The 15,010-nt window shown below is 36.8% G+C and overlaps 1 long non-coding RNA gene across 1 annotated transcript; it reads left to right on the top strand.

Annotated features, from left to right (window-relative positions):
* The first annotated feature begins 3,720 nt into the window (after positions 1–3,720).
* LOC140639878 (uncharacterized) lies at positions 3,721–9,262 on the top strand. The gene is made up of 2 exons (XR_012036524.1): positions 3,721–7,449; positions 8,774–9,262. It is a non-coding gene; the product is annotated as an uncharacterized lncRNA (long non-coding RNA).
* The last annotated feature ends 5,748 nt before the right edge of the window (positions 9,263–15,010 follow it).

The raw sequence follows: 15,010 nt of genomic DNA on the forward strand, positions 1-15,010 counted from the left end.
CATATCTGAAGGGAGAAATAGCAATACAATAATAGAAGGGGACTTCAACATCCCATTTTCAGCAATGGATAGGTTGTCTAGGCAGAAAATCAATAAGGAAACTTGAATATAGATGATATATTGGACAAGATGGACCTAACAGACATCTACAGAACATTTTATCCAAAGCAACAGGAAACACATTCTTTTCAAGTGCACTTGTAACACTCTCCATGATAGATTGCATTAGGCAACAAGTCTCAATACATTTTAGAAGATTGGCATCTTTTTTGGCCACAGCATGAAAGTAGGAATCAATTACAATAAGAGGATGGGAAAATTCACAAATATTTGGATATTACAGCATAATTCTGAGTAATTGGGTGAAAGAATCAAAGGAGAAATAAAATATCTTGAGACAAATGAAAAAGGAAACATAAAACTTATGGAATGCCACAAAAATAGTTCTAAGAAAGACATTATAGTGATAAACGCCTACATTAAGGAAAAAGATCTCAAAACTACATTTACACTTCAAGGAACTCGAAAAGAATAAACTAAGCCCAAAGGTGTAGAAGGTTGGAAATAGCAAATATTAGAGTGCAAATATATGAAATAGAGACTGAAGATAGAAAAGATCAATGTAAGTAAGAGCTGATTTTTGAAAAGATAGAGACAAATCTTTAGCCTCATCAAGAAAAAAAAAGACTCAAAATCAGAAACGAAAGAGACATAACAACTGATACAAAATAAAAAGGGTCATAAGAGACCACTACATTTTTACCCCAACAAATTGAAAGAAACAGATAAATTTCTAGAAACATAAACCTATCAATACTGAATCATGAAGAAATAGAAAATCTGAATAGAACAATTACTAGAAAGGAAGGAAATTGAGACAGTAATCCAAAACCTCTCAACAAACAAAAGTTCAGGACGAGATGGCTTTATTGGTGAATTCTATCTAACATTTAAAGAATTCATACCCATCCTTCTCAAAATGCTTCAAAAGAATAGGAGAGGGAGGAACACTTCCAATTTAAATAGGTCAGTATTATCCTGATATCAAAGCTGAATGATGGCACTACAATAAAAGAATATTACAGGCTATTATCTCTGATCATTATAGGTGAAAAAATCCTCAATGAAATGTTAGCAAACCAAATTCAACAATATATTAAAAGGATTATACATTGTGATCAAATGGGACTTATTCTATGGATGCAATGATGGTTCCACATCCACAAATTAATGTCATACACCACTTTAAAAATGAAGGATAAAACTCATATGATCATCTCAATACATGCAGAAAAATCATTTGATAAAATCCAACATCCTTTCATCATAAAAACTCGACACACTGGGCACTGGGTATAACTGGGAGGTACCTCAACATAACAAAGACCATACATGACAAGCTCGAAAGCTACCATTATACTCAATAGTAAAAAGCTGAAAACTTTTCCTCTAAGATTGGGAGCAAGATAAGGGTACCCACTCTTGGTGCTCTTATTCAACATAGTACTGGAATTTGTAGCCAAAACAGACCACAAAAAGAAATAAAATAAACCAAATTGAAAAGGAACAAGTAAAATAGTCTTTTTTTTGTTGTTGTTATTGCAGATGACATATAAGAAAACCTAAAGATTCCAGTCTGAAACTGTTAGAATAAATGATTTCCATAAAGTTACATGATACAAAATTAAAAAAAAAACAACTTATTTCTATACACCAATAACAAACTATCAGAGATAGTTCCGCTTTCCTGTAAGGCTTTTGTCTACTCACCCTTCCAAGATGCTTCCTGTTTATATTACTGTTTATATTTTTCTATTCATACACTGAGTAATTTGTTATTGTTATGATTACTAGATTATAATTTTTTTCATTTCAGTGTTATACATATATCTCTGTCCTCAGTGCTTAGTATTGCCTGATACACAGTAAGCACTTAATAAATGAAGTACATGTGTCAAAAGGGGTGATTGGAAAGGAGTTAAGATGGCAGAGGAGTAGGGGGACCCTGCACTTGGCTCATCCATTGAACACAGCTAGATAAATATCAAATCATTTTGAATACCCAAGAACTCAGTTTGAGAACTGAGAAAACAAAACTGCACATCCACAAATAGAAAAACAACCACTTCATGGAAGATAGGGGCTGCGGAGAGTTGATTTGGGGTAGAAAAGAACTGCAGGTGCTGCGGAGGGGAGGGAACCTTGATTGCAGAGAGAGGAAAGAGAGAGAGAAAGAGTGAAGCAGCAACAGGCAGGGGATTGCACAAGAAAAACCTCTTCCCCTAAACCATTGACTGGGAAAAGGAGAGGGGCTGACTACCGCAAGTTATTATAAGCAGTGGAGTGTAGAGTCTGAGTTTTAGAAGTCTGAGCCATCTCAGGGATTGTTCCTGGTAGGCTTTTGCAGAGAAGGAGGGCAGAGATCTGGGAGCAGGAAGTGTGGTCTCAGGATACCCTGGGTTGCACAGGGAGAAACAGTTCCCCCTTCTTGGAGAGCATTTGGGAGTGGTGGCATGGCTTCTCCAGGGACAGAAGAACTGGCAGTGCCAACATTCTGCCCATTCCCTACCATAGGAACAAAGACACCAGCTGAAGGCAGTAAGCCTTGGCGCCATCTTCTTGGCTGGTAAAGTACCCTAGACTGTGGTTCTGTGACTGCTTTTCTGGGACAAACTGGCAAGTGACAAAGTGCAGCAAGACACCCCTAGAAGATCAGGCCAGTTCCGTGTCATACAGGTCCATAAAATTTGGAGTTTTGAAACCCAGCTGCACACTTGAGAGATGAAACACAGAGTACTGTGCCACTTGGCAGGCAGACAGCTCAGACATAGGGTGAAGGCAGGGATCTGATGGAAGTCTGGAACACAAGAGGGGTGATTGATTGCTCTTCTGTCAGGGCTTCCTGAAGAATGGAGAGCACAACTCCCTGCTCCAGGGAGGAGAGAGTGGGGTAATGCCATTTTCCCCACTGTCCATTAGCAATGACCAGGGAACCTCAGGGAACAACACAGCACCTCCAGTGGTGATTGGAGCCACCTACACCAAGCCTCCTCCCACTGTACCCTGAAGGTGCATCTCCACTAGGGCAAGTCTGCCTGAGAATCAGCTCAGCAGGCCCTTCCCACTAGAAGACCAGCACAAATCCCTTGCATGCACTATTTCTACTGATCATAGAGTGCTGCAAAACTCCAGAAGCTCTAGAAGAAATAGGATCTAGCTTTTTTGTTTGTTTTGTTTCTTAGATCTAGCTTCTTTTAACAAGCAGACCAAAACATACCTAGGATCTAGCTTCCTTTTTTTTTTTTTTAACCTCTTTTTAATATAGACATTACTCTATATTAAACACAGGAACACAATAGACTTTCTTAACAATCACACAAAAACTGTAACCCAGACAGAATGACAAGATGGAGGAATTCATAGCAAAAGAAAGAACAGGAAGAAGTCATGGCAGGGATTTAATCAATACAGATACAAGTAAGATGTCTGAATCATAATTTAAACAATAATCATAAAGATACTAGCTGAGCTTGAGAAAGGCATGGAAGACACTAGAGAATAAAGATAGAACTAAAAACTAGTCAGGTGGAAAGAAAAAAATGCTGCAACTGAAATGCAAAACTGAAGGGATGCCATGACAATGAGGATGGAATGAAGCAGATGAATGAATCAGTGATATGGAAGGTAAATTATGGAATATAATGCTGAAAAAAATAGGGAAAGAAAAGTATTCAATCCTGAATATAGACTTAGGGAACTCAGCAACTCCTTAAAGTGTAATAACACTTTTATTGTAGGAGTCCCAGAAGAAGAAGAGAAAGAAAAAGGAGCAGAAGGTTTATTTGAACAAATTATAGCTTCCCTAATCTGGGGAAGGAAACAGATACCGGAATTGAAGAACAAAGAATTCCAATTAAATTCAACGAAAGCTAGCCATTACCAAGGCATACCATAGTCAAATTCATAAGTACACAGACCGGAAAGAATCTTGAAAGCAGCAAGGGAAAACAAAATTCCTTAACCTACAAGGGAAGATGGATTAGGTTTACAGCAGATCTGTCCACAGAAATTTGGCAGGCCAGATGACAGTGGCATGATGTATTCAACGTGCTGAATGGGAAAAATATGCAGCCAAGAAATGTGTATCCAGCAAGGCTGTCATTCAGAATGGAAAGAGAGATAAAGAGTTTCCAGGACAAACAAAAACCAAAGGAATTTGTGACTACTAGACCAGTCCTGCAAAAATATTAAAGGGGACTCTGGGGAGAAAAAGACCCAAACCAACAAAGACTTGAAAGGAACACAAAACATTACCAGAAACACCAACTTTATAGGTAACACAATGCACTAAGTTCATATCTATCAATAATCACTGTGAATATAATTGGACTAAATGCTCTAATCAGAAGACATAGGATATCAGAATGGATAAACAACAACAAAACGACCTGTCTATAGACTGCCTACAAGAGACTCATTTTAGACCTAAATATGTCTGCATATTGAAAGTGAGGGTATGGAGAACTATTATGCTAATGGATGCCAAAAGAGAGTTGGAGTAGCTATAGTTATATTAGACAAACTAAATATTAAATCAAAGACTATAGCAAGAGATGAAGAAGGGAATTATATCATAATTAAGGGGTCCATCCAACAAGAAGATCTAATAATTGTAAATATGCCCCCAAATTGGGAGCATCCAAATATATAATTCAGTCAATAAAAAATATAAAGAAACTCACTGATAATATTACAAGAGTAGCAGGGCACTTTTAACACCCAACTTACAGCAATGGAGAGATCATTTAAGCAGAAAATCAACAGGAAAACAGTGGCTTTGAATGACACACTCAACCAGATGGACTTAACAAATATATTCAGAATATTTCATCCCAAAGCAGGTAAAATATATAAATTTTTGAGTGCACATGGAAAATTTTTCAGATTAGAACATATACTAGTTCACAATTCAGCCCTCAACAAATACAAAAATATCATGCATATTTTTAGAGGACAGTGCTATGAAATTTGAAGTCTGCCACAGGAAAACATTTGGAAAGACCACACATACATGGATATTAAAGAACATCCTACTAAAGAATGATGGGTTAACCAGGAAATTAAAGAAGAAAAGCAAATGAAAGCAAATGAAAATGATGACATGACAGTACAAAACCTTTGGGATGCAGCAAAGATGGTCCTCAGAGGGAAGTATATTACAATACAGGCCTACTCAAGAAGCAAGAAAAGTCCCAAATACACAACCTAACCTTATGCTGAAAGAAGCTAGAACAGGGACAGCAAATAAGGCCTAGAACTAGCAGAAGAAGAGAAATAATAAAGATCAGAAAAGAAATAAATGATGTAGAAACAAACAAAAGTAGACCAGATCAACAAAACTTAGCCGATTCTTTGAAAGAATCAATAAAATGGATAAGCCCCTAGCTAGACTTAACAAAAAAAAGAGAAAAGACCCAAACAGATAAAATCATGAACGAGAGAGGAGAAATAACAACCAACACCACAGAAGTACAATTATAAGAGAATATTATGAAAATTTATATGCCAACAAATCTGGAAGAAATGGCCAAGTTCCTAGAAACAAACTACCCAAACCGAAACAAGAAGAGATAGAAAATTTGAACAGACCCATAACCGGCAAAGAAATTGAATTCAATAATAAAAAAAAAATCTCCCAACAAACAAAAGTCCTGGGACAGATGGCCTCCCAGAGGAATTCTACCAGACATTTAAAGAAAACTTCATGCCTAGTGTCTTCAAATTGCTCCAAAAAATAGAAGTGGAAGGAAAACTGCCAAGTTCCCTCTACAAGGCCCCCATTACCTTGATTCCAAAACCAAAGACCCCAGTAGAAAGGAGAATTACAGGCCCATATCTCTGACAAGCATGGATGCAAAAATTCTCAGTAAAATACTAGCAAATCAAATCCAACAGTACATTGAAAGCATCATTCACCACAATCAAGTGGGATTTATTCCTGGGCTGCAGGGTGGTTCAGTATTTGCAAACCAATCGACGTGATACGCCGCGTTAATAAAAGAAAGGAGATCAACCACACAATCCTGTCAACAGATGCAGAAAAAGCCTATGACAAAATACAGCATCCATTCTTGATAAAATCCCTCAACGAAGTAGGGATAGATGGAACATACCTCAACATCATAAAGGCCATATGCAAATGACCCACAGCTGATATCATCATCAATGGGGAAAAAAACTGAGAACTTTTCCTCCAAGGTCAGGAACAAGACAGGGATGACCACTCTCACCACTGTCATTTAGCATAGTACTGGAAGTCCTAGCCTCAGCAATCAGACAACAAAAAGAAATAAAGGGCGTCCAAATCAACAAGGAAGAAGTCAAACTTTCACTGTTTGCAAACAACATAATACGCTATGTAGAAAACCCAAAAGATGCCACCAGAACATTTTTTGCTAGAACTGATACACGAATTCAGCAAAGCTGCAGGATATAAAATCAACGTGCAGAAATCTGTTGCGTTTCTATACACCAATAATGGAGCAGCAGAAAAATAAATCAAGGCATCAATCCCCTTTGCAACTGCACCAAAGACCTTAAGATACCTAGGAATAAACCTAACCAAAGACAGAAAAAGATCTGTACTCTGAAAACTATAGAACACTTATGAAAGCAATTAAAAGAGGACACAAAGAAGTGGGAAAAAATTCCATGATCATGTCTTGGAAGAAGAAACATTGTTAAAATGTGTACACTACTCAAAGCAATCTACACATTTAATGCAATCCCTATCAAAATACCAACAGCATTTTTCACAGAGCTACAACAATCCTAAAATTTGTGCAGAGCCAAAACAGACCCCAAATAGCCAAAGCAGTCTTCAAAAAGACAAGAAGCAAAGCTAGAGGTATCACAATTGTGGACTTCAAGCTATAGTACAAAGCTGTAGTGATCAAGACAGTATGGTACTGGCACAAATACAGACACATAGATCAATGGAACAGAATAGAGAACCCAGAAATGGACCCACGACCATATGGTCAACTAATCTTTGACAGAGCAGGGAAGAATATCCAATGGGAAAAAGGACAGTGTCTTCAACAAGTGGTGTTGGGGAAAGTGGACAGCAACATGCAGAAGAGTGAACCTGGACCACTTTCTCACACCATACACAAAAATAAATTCAAAATGGATGAAAGACCTACATGTGAGACAGGAAGCCATCAAAATTCTGGAGGAGAACACAGCCAGCAACGTCTTTGACCTCAGCCACAGCAGCTTCTTACCAGGCACATCTCTGGAGGCAAGGGAAATAAAAGCAAAAATGAACTACTGGGACTTCATCAAGATAAAAAAAAGCTTCTGCACAGTGAAGGAAACAATCAACAAAACTAAAAGGCAGCCTACAAGATGGGAGAAGATGCCTGCAAATGACCTATCTGAAAAATGGTTAGTATCCAAATTCTCTAAAGAACTTCTCAAATTCAGTACCCCAAACCCAAGCAATCCAGTTAAGAAATGGGCAGGATATTTGAATAGACATTTTTCCAGAGAAGACGCCCAAATTGGCTTACAGACATATGAAAAGATGCTCCACATCACCCATCATCAGGGAAATACAAATCAAAACCACAATGAGATACCACCTCAGACCTGTCAGAATGGCTAAAATTAACAACACCGGAAACAACAGGTGTTGTCGAGGTTGCTGAGAAAGGGGAACCTTCTTTACACTGTTGGTAGGAATGCAGACTGGTTGCAGCCACTCTGGAGAACAGTTTGGAGGTTCCTTAAAAGTTAAACGTAGACTTACTTTACGATCTAGCGATTGCACTACTAGGTATTTACCCAAAGGACACACAAATACAGATTGGAAGGGGTACATGCATGTTTATAGCAGCATTATCGACAATAACCAAACTATGAAGAGAGCCCAAATGTCCATCTTCTGATGGATAGAAGAGGCGATATGTATATATGTGTGTGTGTCTATATATGTATGTATATAGACACATATATAATGAAATATGTATATAAATGTATACATACACATAATGGAATATGCATATATGTATATAAAATATATAATTGAATATATGCATAATATATATCATATATACATATAATGGAATATTACTCAGCCATCAAAAAATCGAAGCCTTGCCATTTGCAATGATGTGGATGAAACTAGAGTGCGTTATGCTAAGTGAAATAAGTCAGTCAGAGAAGGACAAACACCAAATCATCTCATTCGTATGTGGAATTTAGGAGACAGAACATATGGACATATGGGAAGGGGGAAAAGATAAAAAAGGAGAGAGAGAAGCCATAGGAAACTGTTAATAATAGAGAACAAACTGAGGGTTGATGGAGGGAGATAGGTGGTGAATGGGCTAGATGGGTGATGGGTACTAAACAGGGCACTTGTGTTTAGCACTGGGTGTTTTATGTAAGTGATGAATCACTGAATTCTACTCCAGAAACCAATATTGCACTATGTGTTAACGAAGTAAAACTTATTTATTTATTTATTTGTTTATTTATTTAAGATTTAATTTATTTATTCATGAGAGACACACAGAGAGAGAGGCATGGACACAGGCAGAGGGAGAAGCAGGCTCCATGCAGGGAGTCCAACGTGGGACTCGATCCCAGGTCAAATCAAGCTCTGAGCTGAAGGCGGTGCTAAACCCCTGAGCCACTCTGGCTGCCCAACTAAGTAAAATTGAAATTAAAAGAAAACTGATGCTCTAAATCTTTTTTTTGTTTGTAGGAGAAGCTTAATTTGTTTTTTATCAACAAGGAAATGCAGTTTTCAGAAGAATGAACATTTACCTTGCCAGTTCTTAAGAGTTTTCACAAAGAGCCCAGGCCCAATGACTAAAACAAGTGCTGCAGTTTCCAGCCTGACACAGTTGAAGTCCACGGACTGAACCAGCAACTGCACAGCATGGATACTCTCATAAACAGAAGTAATGTTTGTGAAATGAAAATGGCCATCAGCAACTAGTTAACTGTGACAACAATCTTAGTTTTAAAAATCAATTTAACTATTTCTTTATGACTGCTGAATTCATTAGGGTAAATTACATATCAGTACTGTAATTAACTTATATAAGTGAGAAACTGTGCTTTTGTTCATTTTGTGTTAAAATATCCCTCTATGTGCTAAAATTCCCAAGGATACTTAAATAAGCCCTTGAGCTGGATCTGACAAAATAGCTAATGAAGAACATTCATACAATATAATAGTGCATGTGTGTGTGTGTATGTGTGTGTGTGCATCGCAAGTGGATATTTATTTGGTATCTATAAATATGCAGATATATTCATGAATTTCCTAGTTTCTAATCTGCCATATTAATCTTTTTTTAACCAAAATGAAGACATAAACATTGTTCTAGGACTCAATGAATTCTAACACAAAATAATAGCCATCTTAAATAATTTTTGATGTCTGTGTAGTAGATGCTTGTCCATTACCATCAGTCCCACCCCCACAAATTAACAGTACCCTAAATAATGCTGAATGATACAATCTGAATGAGCTTCAAAATGGTTTCAAGGCAACAGAAATTTAACTGAGTTAACAACAAAAAATAAATCCATTCTAAAACTAGAATGTAAGCATCTCAAGAGCAGAAATCTTTGTCTACTTTTTAATTGATGATCTCAGACACTAGTACAGAGCCAAACACATAAGAGGCATGCAATAAATATAGAATAAATGAATGAAGATAAGGAATTATCTTAGCAACATACACAACCAAAATTTACCAATGTGAGTTATTTTTCCACATTTCCTGATTGAGACAACACAAGAGTGTTCAGGTTTAACAGTTTGGAAAGCTAGGTGTTATGTGGGTCAAATATAGCAAACTATTTCCTATAATTAAAAACCATCTCCCCAAATCTAGATTGACATTACTCTGAAACACTCTGAAAGTAACTAAAGTAATTCCTCTCCCCTCTGAGAGACTGCAAGGTTTGTTTATAATACAGTTGCCAAATAAAATGTTTCTCCTATTTTCAACAGTTCTAAAAATCATAAATTAAACTAAAAGATACTTTTTAGGTTAATGATAATGCTGTCATTATAGGAATAAGCTGTTTAAATCAAAGCAGAATAACATTTACTATTTATAAAGGAATTTGTTAAAGGCAACATTTAAAGAATAAATTCCCTGAAGCCTTATCAACCTAAGATTTTATTTCCAACCTGGTTTTAATATTACATGTCTGTTTTCTAATTTCCAGTAATTTAAGAATATCCCCTTTCATTCAATGTTCTTTTTATTCCACTGGGGTATTTTTGTTACAAAAAACTATAGTCGATCCTGATAAGTCTAAACCAAAAGATAACCTTATTAGTAGGATACTAGGAAAACTCACAGAATTCAAGAATAATTTGAAAACAAATACCAAGAAAGGGCAAGAGCAAAGGCAACTGGCGATCTTAAACACAGGAGTTCACAGACTGTGTTTGAAGTTGCTATTGATCTGATCCAGTTCCTAAAACTTCTACTCTTCATTCTCAATTCCAAATTTTAAACTCTTGCGAGAAAGAATGTGATTAAGCAAGGTCAAATCAGATAAATCATCCTGGAAAGTCAGTTACAGACAGGAAGTCAAGGTCAGCATATAGTTGTCACTGGGTACACACTGCATGTATTGGAGATCATTCCAAGTAATGAGCAACTCTTCTGAGTTGAACGTTAGACAGTAATCACAGAAGTGTCCACCACAGTGGTCATCATAGACTTAACTACCTTTGCTCATTTACTTGTTGTAAATTGGTGGAACTTTCTAACTTTTGTTGACTTTTTTTCATCATTAAGGATCATTTGTGATTTTTTCCTGGCAAACATTCAGAAGGTTTTATAAATGAGTAAAAGGAAATATCTAAAATAAAAATAATTGTAGCCACCTGAAACAAACAATTATGGCATGTTTCTAGAATTAAACTAAAGGTAAGATCAAACAAAGTTCAGAGAAAATTAATTATCTTTGGTTGAAATAAATGTAATTCAAAATGACAAGTTCCAACAAAGAATATGGTAATAAAAATTTTTAAGTATTATTTATATCATTTCCAAATAAAGGAGAGTCAATATAATTATGGTTTAATAAAATAACACAACCCAAAAACTGGAAGGATGAACTGGACAATTTGAAATAGTTTGGTTTAAATATGTTTTAGGATCATACTTCTCCCTATACCTAAAATCTATGTTCACCAAAATAATTTTATGATCACTGAAATATTTCTATCTAGCCAGGAAAGAGGTACTCTATGGAAAGAGAAAAAATAAATTCATTATTAGCTCTCTGCCCATTAACACATACATAAAAAATTTAAATATAGATGTTAATCAAAACATAATCCCTGTCCAATAAATTAGTTTATTGGGAGACCACACCCAGATTAGATCAACCCTAAAACCATATAATTTAGGGATGCCTGGATGGCTCAGTGGTTGAGCATCTGCCTTTGGCTCAGGGCATGATCCTGGGATCCTGGGATCAAATCCTGCATCAGGCTCCCCGTAGGGAGCCTACTTCTCCCTCTGCCTATATCTCTGCCTCTCTCTGTGTCTCTCATGAATAAATAAATAAAATCTTTTTTAAAAAAAGACCATATAGAGAAAAATGAGTGGGAAATATCAGTGAGGGTGACATAACATGAGAGACACCCAACTCTGGGAAACGAACAAGGGGTGGTGGAAAGGGAGGTGGGCAGGGGGATGGGGTGACTGGGTGATGGGCACTGAGGGGGGCACTTGATGAGATGAGCACTGGGTGTTATGCTATATGTTGGAAAATTGAACTCCAATAAAAAAATAAAAAGACCATACAGTATAGCCTCTTTAGAGGTAAATATTGTTATTTTGGAAGTTTAGAGGCAAAAGCAAAATTATGAATGTAGAATACAGAAGATGCTCTAGAACACTAAGATACGCGCTGAGAAAAAAGAGGTAAAGAATATGTGAGCATGAATAATGGAAATAAACTGGGTGGTGCTCTGAGATGAGTTAGCAAGTAGAATGGAAAGATTGTGTTTTTTAATTCATTATTTTACTCGTTCCTACATTTTTTCAATTGATCTATCTACTGATGGAAGCAAAGTAATGTCCTTGGCTACCAAGAACTAATCTATTTTGATTTCATAGTTAAAACCAGAATCATTAGCACAGGTTCTGTCCCATGAAAGAATGACAGTTCAGAGTGTCCTCCCCAGAATTCTTTTAAACTTACTCATCTTTAACTTTTCGGGCTTGTAAATGATAAAGGAAGAAAGCACATTATTGAGGGCACACTGAAGATTTCTACCTTACGTTTAAGAGTGCTGTAGGGAGGAAAGATACCAAAGGAGCAATGCTGATCCTGGAGATTTTCAAATTAACCACCTTAAACTGAATTTTTATGATAGGCATTTATATCCTGTCTTTCCAAAGTAAATTTAGAACTTAATCTGGTTTTATTTGGAGCTCAGAAATGTCAATTGTATCACCTAAGTATGTGAGTCTGGGCCAAAGTGAAACATTTTAATTTAAAACTTAGTCCTTTGTACTAAGTAGGTAGTTCCCAAATGGCTGACCACAGGCCAGTGAGGATCTGATGAAATAATCATTAGTCTGCAGTAAAATGAAAAAGAAGTAAGGGCAATGCAGCAAGTTTCTCATAAAATTAAACTTATTTGGTTTTCATTTCTATCCATAATATTTTTACAATTAATTTTTGGAAGAATATTGTACACTAAACAGCATTATATAATAAGTGCATGTTACATACAATTAAGATATAACCCTAAACTGTTCACAAATTTAAAAATAAGTAAGAAAAAAAATAAAAATCAGTAAGACAATTATATCAGTCTGGGTACAATCGGGAGGCAGAAACCATACCAGTTCTTTGAGCAGAGGGATTTTACAACAAAGAACTGGCAACTAGAAAAGTAAGAAAAGATATTACAGAAATAGCAACTGCAGGAAGCAGCTAGCACCACCCTTAAGGTTAAGCGAACAAGGAAGTAGTTGTTAAAATCTAGAAATGTAGAGGGGTGACCTTGTGGGGACTCCAACTTTTGAAGAGGGAATGTTGCTTGCCTGGTGCTTACGTTGCGGGCTGGAGATGTTGCCAGTGTTGGAAAGCCATCTCAGTCAACATTGTAGAAGGGAGCTGCAGCTGCCTGGTGAAGTGTCACTGGACTAATACAGGAACAGAAAAAGAAAGGAAGAAAACTAGAAGCCAACAGGAATGGAGCAAGTCCCTTCTTTCTCCTTCAATCTCCCATTCTTCCTCCAATTCCTCCAACTGGCAGAGCCTAACAGGGGGCCAGATAACAGAAATGGAGTTTATAGAGTCCAAGTCCCAGCATTACAAAGCAGAATACAGAAGGGCTTAAAAACTGGGGGCACCTGGGTGGTTCAGTAGTTAAGCATCTTGCCTTTGGCTCAGGTTGTGATCGCATGGTCCTGGGATCGAGTCCTGCATCAGGCTCCTCGCAGGGAGCCTCTTCTCCCTCTGCCTATGTCTCTGCCTCTCTCATGAATAAATAAAACCTTTTAAAAAAACTTAAAAACTTAATAATTGGCACAACAATATTGGTCTTTGTTTATTAAAATTTTACTTACCAGGGCACTTGGGGTGGCTCAGTTGGTTGTGTCTATCTTCTATTCAGGTGGTGACCCCAGGGTCTTAGGATCAAGTCCTATATCCGGCTCCCTGCTAGGCAGGGAGCCTGTTTCTCCCTCTCCCTCTCCCCCCTCATGTATGGTCTCTCTCTCATAAATAAATAAATAAATAAATAAATAAATAAATAAATAAATAAATAAAATCTTAAAAAATAAATTTAAAAAATAAAATTTTACTTCTCTCTAAAATATAACTTAGTAAAATCACATGTAGATACTATAATGTGATTTATAAGGATAAAGATATTTGGAAGACTTCACCCTCTTCAAAACATTTGTAAGTAGTCTCATTTGATTCTCACATAGCCGGTAACTTGAAATATCCCCAAATTTCTCTGCTATATTGATAATTCCACTTCTCAGGAAACAGAGTAGCCAATAAAGAAATTGCTATTCTGAACCTAATTTAACAAAAATAGACTGATTAGAGAGGGTGAAGTGACTAAGACCTTGGGAGAAAGCCAACGTGCCATCTCTATCCTTTGTATCCATGTGATCAGAAAAGAGAATGCTGGGGCAATCTCAGAGTCCAGCTACTCTCCAGGCTGCATGCTAACACTTCAGAGCTAGAACTTTTTTTTCTTAATATCCTTCAATAGTGCCCTCTCATTTGAAGCCTCCACCATTATATATATAACCACTATTCTCTTCCCGTTCTTTTCACTGTCATTATTAACCTCCACAGCACTCCCCCAATGTTCATTAAGATCTCCAGTATCTGGCTCAGGATACCCCTTCAAAGACAAAGTCCTGTCACATTCTGATTTAATTACTCACATGGAAGATCCACTAAATAGTAACCACACAATTGTCTGACTTGGACTGCTATCACAAACTTGGCCTCTACTGCAGCAATCATCTCTCAGGAAATACTCAAAACTTTGTCATCATTCAGAAGCACTGCATTTCTGGAATCCTGAACTGTAAAACTAGACAATACCTAATTTCTCTGATCATCTCAATGCTTACCTATCAGTGAGCCTACCATCCTAACCACTTTCCCAATCAGTCCCTTCCCTTTAATTACATCTTTCCAACTGAACCAGGAGTCATAATTAACATTGATTGAGTGTTCATTCTACCAGGCACTATTCTAAGTGTTATATGAGCATTACCTCATGTAACTCTCACAACACCTGACAAATTTCATAGTTTGCTTCCATCTCATTGTTATTTCTACCATTTTATAGCCATACCTTCAATTTCCTTTGACATTCCACAACACTTACTTAGACAGTCATGGGCATATTTTATCTTCACTGGTTTTCAGACTACTAAAAAATAAATTACATAATGATAGAAAAGAATTGCCTCAT

This window comes from Canis lupus, chromosome 9 (genome assembly GCF_048164855.1).
Source record: "Canis lupus baileyi chromosome 9, mCanLup2.hap1, whole genome shotgun sequence".
NCBI lineage: Eukaryota > Metazoa > Chordata > Mammalia > Carnivora > Canidae > Canis > Canis lupus.